We start from the raw sequence: 8,094 nt of genomic DNA on the forward strand, positions 1-8,094 counted from the left end.
AAACGGGGGACGGAGGTCAGGAAAAAACGCACACACACACACACATACACACACACACACACACACACACACACACACACACTCACACAAACACACACACAGAGGGACAGAGAGGCGAACGCACAACACCGAGCACTCGAGCACAATAAGCTAGATTAGATCTACCCACCAACGCAAAAGAGCTGTCAATTGCCACCGCATCACTCGGTGGCAATTGACACTACCTTTTTAAAATGCAATTCTTTGAATTTCTTGAAAACGACTCCGCAAAATCTTACGATTTGGATAGAAGAGATAGAACATTTATTTTGTCTCTGACCTTAAAGTTTTCGCAATTCAAAACGACGAAAAATTAATGTTAGGTAAAATTCTGTTTTGGATACAAAAATCGACTTTTTCTGGCTGTTGGCTACTGTCAAGGTGTACCTTAAGGTAGCGACTTGTATTCAACACTGTTCGGATACTTAAGATTCAGCGTGTCACCTTGATAGAGTCAACTGAACTAATGTTATAGGCCCTACGCCTCTCCCCTATCAAATACCAAAAAAAAAGAGAGGTCAGTTGCAGCATTTAAAGCTCAAATATCAAAATAGTCAAATTAATTCAATATAGGCTAGAGAGTTTAAATTCAACACAATTAAAAACATAAGCAAATGTGAGCTCAAATGTAATCACATGAGAGCTCAGATGTAAACTGTTGGTACATGAAAATAAAATAATGTTAAACACTAATCTTTTGTATGCCTGCGTTTACAACAGGGGTTAGCCAAAAACCTGTTTCTCTCCGGATGGTAATCCTTTCCTCAGCGATGGGGCCCCGATGCGTTGGAATCTCACACACAACACAGAAATAAACCGAGGCTCTAACTAGCCTTTTCTCCACCCGAAATCTCAGCAGGTCTTCTCTACCTTGCTACAGCTCTCCCCTCTAAAGTCTGATCTGTAGTAATCCAGACTGCTTTTAAACACTTGCACCAAACAATACAACTGAACTGAGACTCACACTTTATTCACCCACTGTCTCTGCTTTACACACTTTCAGCCAAACAATACAATAGGCCTGGCCTAACCCCTTGCCACTGACCAACACGCCAGATTGAAAATTATACAACCAAATAGACCACACGCCCCCCCCCCCCCCTCCCCTGATCTGAAGGTCATAAATCTCAATAAATACCCCCAAAGAAAGCGAACAAATTAAGAGACACTAAAACCACACTTAAGAACTGCAACAACAAAATTCAAACATCAAACACTATATACATCACAAATCAGCAATTTCCACCCACTGTTACCCAACCACATATTCCTCCTGCTACGCTGGTACTTTCCTAACTCGCTGGGGATACCTCGGTGGGGACGCCTCATCAATCACCACACCGTGCTGATTGCTCCCTGCATCATTTTCATCCGGAGTTGCCATCTTTCTCAAGTGTAAAACGTGCCTAGGCACATGGTTCACTTCTACGTTGTTTCGGGAGTTAACTCTTGTCACCCCACCACTTCATCCCCAACCGTCACGACAGACGGCTCGTTTGTTTCCCTCAATTCCCTCTCTGTCGCTGATGGCTGCCTCCACTTATACGTAAACACTGATTGCTTAGAGATTTTGGCCTGGTCTTGTCTATACCGCGGTGCACTGTTAAAGTAGAAGACTGCCTCCATAGGGGAAATATTTCCACGTTCTGCCATGGCCTTAATGGACCGATGATTCCGTTCGACAATACCATTCCAACTAGGTCTATATGCTGCTCTGTAATAAGGTTGCACATTCCATCCCTCAAGAAATTGAACAAACAATTCTGATTAAAAGGCTGTTGCGTTATCCAAAAGAAGTTCCATAACTGGACCCCGTTCGCAAAATACCTGATCCAACTTCACCACTATACCCTGCGCTGTTTCACTTCTGAGTTGCCACCAAATACTGAACCTCCAAGGACCACAGTCCACCATAGTAAGATAAGGTATATTGTGAAAATGAGTAACATCCACTGCAAGCCTCTCCCAGACTGTGCTAACCTCCAAACCCCCAGTTTCGTGTTGTAATGGAGCAGGGTCTGTCGACTGACATCTCTCACAATTCTTCACTGCCGATTTCACTTGCTCCTTTGTTATTGTCGAATCAACTTCTTTGGCCAGATACCGTGACCATTCAAACCCCATGTGGTGCTGGTTATGCAGATCTATGACAACGGTACTTGTTGCAGCACGGATCGCAGCTCTCTTCTTACTCATTTCTGGTTTGCTGGTTTGAGCCAAACACACTCTTTCTTTACTCTAGTTAAAAAGTCAGCCTTGTTGCTCTTTGAAGGCATGAGTCGGACCTGGACTGTTATCCCTAATTCCTCAATGAGAATCTTCAGTGTCCCAAGTCTCGGCTTACCAAAATCTCTGCTGCACCACATGTTCTTACACGTTTCTTCTCCGACATAGCCAACCGGATCCACCCACTAGCGGTTGCTGAATCTGTGACCACTGTAATAGTCTCCAGACCCCACTTAATTCCTAGATTGACACCCTTCAACGCAGCCTCTAGTTCCGCAACATTAATGTGATGATAATCATCATGCTTCCTCATCCAGGCCCCCATCCTCAACAACGACACCACCAATCTCCACCACGACTCCCATGCCCAAGCTGCTGACGTCACACCACACCACCCCTTCCTTCGCTGACCTGACTCCCCATCTCCCTGGCACCGGATCTTCGTTCCAAATGCAATCAACTACCTCTTCAATCATCAGCTGGGCTCTGTCGCCAATGTAATCATTCCACTTATCCCCTTCTGAATACCGTTGGATAAAACTGCAGGCTATCCACAGCCAGTCAGCCACCGGATAGTGACCCACCAGTTTTCCACAGATTGAGAAAAGCTCCCTCTTACTTAGTTTGCAGCCCACCACTGGAACGTCACTGTTTCGTCCAAATACCAGCATCCTATCTGCGCCTCATGAGAGCTTCAAATCCAACATTGCTCCCCCCTCTAGCTCCATGGCCGACTTTGCCAGTAACCCATATCTCGCCAAATGCGAGAGAGAGAGAGAGAGAGAGAGAGACAGAGAGAGACAGAGAGAGACAGAGAGAGACAGACAGAGAGAGACAGAGAGGGAGAGAGAGACAGAGAGAGAGTGGGTGGTTGAAGATAAACACAGAGAGAAATACAGAGTGAGAGAAAGAGAGATACAGAGAGAGAAAAAGGGAGGGACAGAGAGAGATAAAGAGAAAGAGAGAGAAAGAGAGAGAGAGAGAGAGAGAGAGAGAGAGAGAGAGAGACAGACAGACAGACAGACAGACAGACAGACAGACAGACAGACAGACAGACAGACGGACCGACAGACAGACAGCGAGAGATAGAAAGAGAGGGAGAGAGAGAGGGGGGTGGCAGAGAGAGAAAAAGAGAGAGAAAGACAGAGAGAGATACAGACAGAAAACGGAGAGAGAGAGAGAAAGAGAAAAAAAGAGAGAGAGAGAGAGAGAGAGAGAGAGAGAGTCAGAGACAGAAACAGAGAGAGGGAGAGAGAGAGAGCACGGAGAGCGACAGAGAGGGGGGTGGAGGTGGGGGGGGGGGGGAGAGGGGGTGCTCAAGCCCATGTCAAACAACCTATTGAGTTTAAAATATTATGTGTGTTCAATTTGAACTGACAACTGTTGAATTTGAACTCTCTATTGTTTCAACTGATCATTGATGGCGCTATTTTGAGCTTCTTTGTGTTACATTTGTTCGCTCTATTTTGATGATTGAACTATCTATGTTGAATTTGATTTGACTATGTTGAATAAATTTTGCTATGCTTCATTTGAAAGCTCTATTTCGATATTTGATAGGGACAAGTTGTATAATTCTAGATCATGTTTAGCTGTAGGTTGAAAACTTTATTTATAACGTAAAAAGCCCTGTAAAACTTTTTTTAAACCTGCTGGTGCATATACAAATGTTTGTGTCCTGTTATACAATACATTACGATATTGGACTTTAAAAAAAAACCATCCGCAAGAAAAGAAACTAACTAATATGAAATTCATGGGAGTGGGTGCTGTTTCCTTTATTTCTTTTTTTTTTTTTTTTTTTGGTATTCTTCTCTCGGTATTCAGAGAATTAAAAAAATATAATAGCCGTACTGTTTTCTTGGATTTCTGTCTGTTCTTTATAGATATTTCAGCTTCAGTGGATTCTCTGTATTTACGACCGTTGTTGGTTTCTAGAAGGATATAAAATTGTCTTTATAGCACACATTTCCCAGACATTATAAATGCCCTGATACAAGAGTGCTCGCACGCACGCAGACAACGCTCGATGTACACAGAAATGTACACACGAACTTCTTTGCTCTTTTTTTTCTTCTTAAACAGCGCATGAACATACACACGTATACATACACAAACATACACACACACACACACACACACACACACACACACACACACACACACACACACACACCAAATACACATTAAAAAGTACGCACAGACATACATTCACACATGCATACGTGTTTGTGCTCACACATAAACTTATGTTTGCGTGCGATCACAACACACATGCTCGCGGTGGGCGCACACACTTGCACCCACCCCTCCCCCCTCCCAACACACGCACATACACACACACTCACACACACACACACACACACACACACACACACACACACACACACACACACACACATACACTCACAAACACACGCACATGCTCGCACTCACAAAGTACAAACATAAACAAATGAAAAATTTTACTGAATCGAAATGTTGTCATCACCCTAACCACGACCACCACAATCGCCAAAACCTTTACTTAGCCCATCTCCACCACCATCACTGTCACCACCATCACAACCAGCCATCAAATGCAAGCCGAAGTTCTAAAGCAGCGCTGTTTATAAAAAAATGCAAGAACAAAACAACAACAACAACAAAAAGGCTGTATCCCGTTATGTTGACTACAATAAAGATAATAATAAAAGAAACAACGGCAATAACAACGGTGATCTCAATAGCTGCTAAGTTCGTTTTGTTGAGCTTTAAAACATAATACAGATGGAATCAAACTGGGCCTGGTCAGGTCTTTCAGTGTAAAGCCTTGTAGCAATGTGGGAACGTCGAGACATCTGCTAGTCTATGTCGTCAACCGATTTTTGTCTGACTAGTCAGTACTGAGAGGTGCAATATATTATTTTGTTCGTTTGTTTTTGTCGTTTTCTTTTTCTTTTTGTTTGTTCATTTTTTAAAGTCGAATCGGATGAAGACAACGTTGTATGTGGTGGAATAGCTAAGATTGTCACTGTAGGCCCCAGAATACATGAGTTCGATTTCCTTTCAGGGAAGCTTGCTATATAGAGTATTTCAGTCAGTCAGGGGGAATAGTTTCCAGTCATCAACATTTGGTTCTGACAAGAAAGGCCGAAGCCGCTTCCTCTTAAGTGATCTACATCGTTTATTTATTTGTATTCTACAATTCTTTACGACACGTTGATAAAGTTCAAATCATTTAAGTGACGGACTTTAAACCCTGCCTGCCAGGGCCAACCAGGCCTGAGAAGGATACAACATCCCAGCAGATCTGAGAGAGTCGAAAAAAAATTTCTACCCTCTCGTGAATCAAACTCCGGTCCCCTACATGCGACAGTGACGGGCTTAACGGCTACCCCACAAATGCCTGTGGTCTAGATTATGTTGAAAAGACGGCAAAAAAATATCAGCCATTCTGAGAAAAACGTTACATTTGACGCCTTGCCTCTTGGACACGTTTCCCATTTTAAAGTTAAATCCGTCCTATCATTTAAAAAGAAAGAGCAACATTCCAGGCTCGGTTAAAAGAAATAGCTTAACAAGGAGGTTGACGGGAAAATAAACAGAATAGATCAGTGATTTATGAGTTAATGTAATGTGGTAGTTCTTCCAAGTCCCAAGTTGAGAGGTACAGCGTCAGAGTTCAAATCTTGGCTATCTCGGGTAGGACAATCTACCCGAATAGAAAAAGTATTTTACCTCGTTTTTCTCAATTCCCCATTTTGATTCTTGACAGAAACAGTATAGACCTAGATTAATGATAGCCGTAAATTCTTAACAGTCTGCAATCATCTAATTTTCAGGAAACCAAAATGTCCATTTCGTGTGACAGGAAGTCAATAGAAATATTGCAAAACCATTTTTTTTAAAGTTGGCCTCCAGGGGAACACAAGACTATAAATAAGAACCAATCCTTTTAATATTGGTGAGTATGTATTCGGCAAACTCTAAAGCTTAACTCAACTAAACCTACAAAAATGTGCGTGCTAACTGGCTGTTATTATTTCAAAGCTTATTTATTTGTCGTGGTTTGTTGGAAAAAATTCCCATCTGTCTTGAATAGAAGTCAACATATTAATTATGAGATGAAATTAGCAAGAAAATGGTCTCCAAAGTGTGATGACTTTCAAAGCTTATGTGTCCTTGAAACCTCTAAATTTACATTATTGGTCCCTTTGATTCATGATTTTCAGTAATTTTTACACTGGTTTCACAACAGTGCATTTTTCTTACCAGCCATAAACCAAAACACTATTCAAATCTAAAGAGTTGCATTGCGTTACTTGGCGTTGTCTTGATTATTTTTTCCAAGAAACGTAGTCTTCCAGGATATTGGCCTGTGTGGTGTGTGGTTAGGGGTTTCACCGTCACTCACAAAAGTTGTCAGTTTGATTCCCGTGTGTGGAGAATTTTATAGAGTATCTTGGTCTTTCTGCTAGGACCATGTCTCCCTCTCAGCCGGAGTTAGCTCTGACAGTCATGGTCATAACGTGCTTCTAAATAATAGTATAATTCATTGTGTCGATGAGGGTGTAAATCCTACAAAGTACAACTATTTCAAGGCGTCAAGGGGTATACAAAGAATAGCGTTTCTTAAAATCAGAATAACAAGCGTTTAATAAGAATGCCGAAACGTTCAAGAGTAAGATCAGACTCAGAGCGCTGGTTTGGTGTGTCCTCTTTTCCCTCTTTCTCATGATTTTCCAGTCTGTTCTAAGTAGCTTACACTCTTTGACTTTAAAATGGCCATCTTATGTTGATTGTGAAAAGGTTAAGGACCCCACTGGCACAGATCCATTGTGTCTAGCAGGGAGTCAATAACAAAGGAAACTTAATTAATCTTCCTAGAGACGTGGTTCATTTTAGAGCGGATTGATGGTATAACATTAGGGTGCCATCATAAAATGAAACACCAAAAACTTACCGTCGTTCCTCAAGGATCCATTTCCCATTTTGGTATTTTAAAGCTTCAGTTAAAAAGCATTCAGGAACTACAAAGAACCCCCCCCCCCAAAAAAAAAGCGGAAAGCCATGCTCCCACCAACTTCTTGGAAAACACAAGCTGATAATACTAACAGTATACGTCCCTATCATTTTTCGTTTCTTATAATGGTGTCTCTTCACCAAACTCGCAAACGGTTCAATAGCCTTGTCCTTTGAAACTACAATACGCCTCCACGGAAAGTGAGACGTGTTCAGAAGATGACAATTATTGTAAGAGATACGAGTACATGGTTCCTAATCCATTATGCTGTATACCATCCTGAAATGTAAACCCATCAAGATAGATCGAGGTTGAGGCTAATTATTATCTTCAACTAGACGAACACAAGGTTTACGCAAACAAAAAACAGCCAATAGTAGGCCTACTTTGAGTTTTGATTTTAACTTTTAAAAGGATAGAATGTCGCATAACGGTGCCTTGAAGGCATTTTAGTTAACAATTTGAAATCTGGGAATGCCTTAAAATGAATACTTACTCGGGGGCGGTTTGTTAACTGGGCAAGACCGGCGGTCCCGGTCAAATTTTTGTCAGCTCTACTGCTGACAAGAGATTTATTGCTGATGATGATTTTCATTCAGTTTTAAGTAAATCCGAATAAACATGTATCAACATTCAAAAAGCACCTTGCCGATTTGAAGGCGTTCAAATAGACATGTGGGATTCACTGCTGTTTTGTCGCGACAGAGCCTCATTCCTTCACCTTTATTTATCGCACCCGCTCGTAACTTTAAATCGTCTCCCGTCACGTCGTTGTGTGTGTGCGTGTGTGTGTGTGTTGTGAAAGAACCTTCACAACACACACA

The sequence above is a fragment of the Aplysia californica genome, unplaced genomic scaffold (assembly GCF_000002075.1).
Source record: "Aplysia californica isolate F4 #8 unplaced genomic scaffold, AplCal3.0 scaffold00579, whole genome shotgun sequence".
Taxonomy (NCBI): Eukaryota; Metazoa; Mollusca; class Gastropoda; order Aplysiida; family Aplysiidae; genus Aplysia; species Aplysia californica.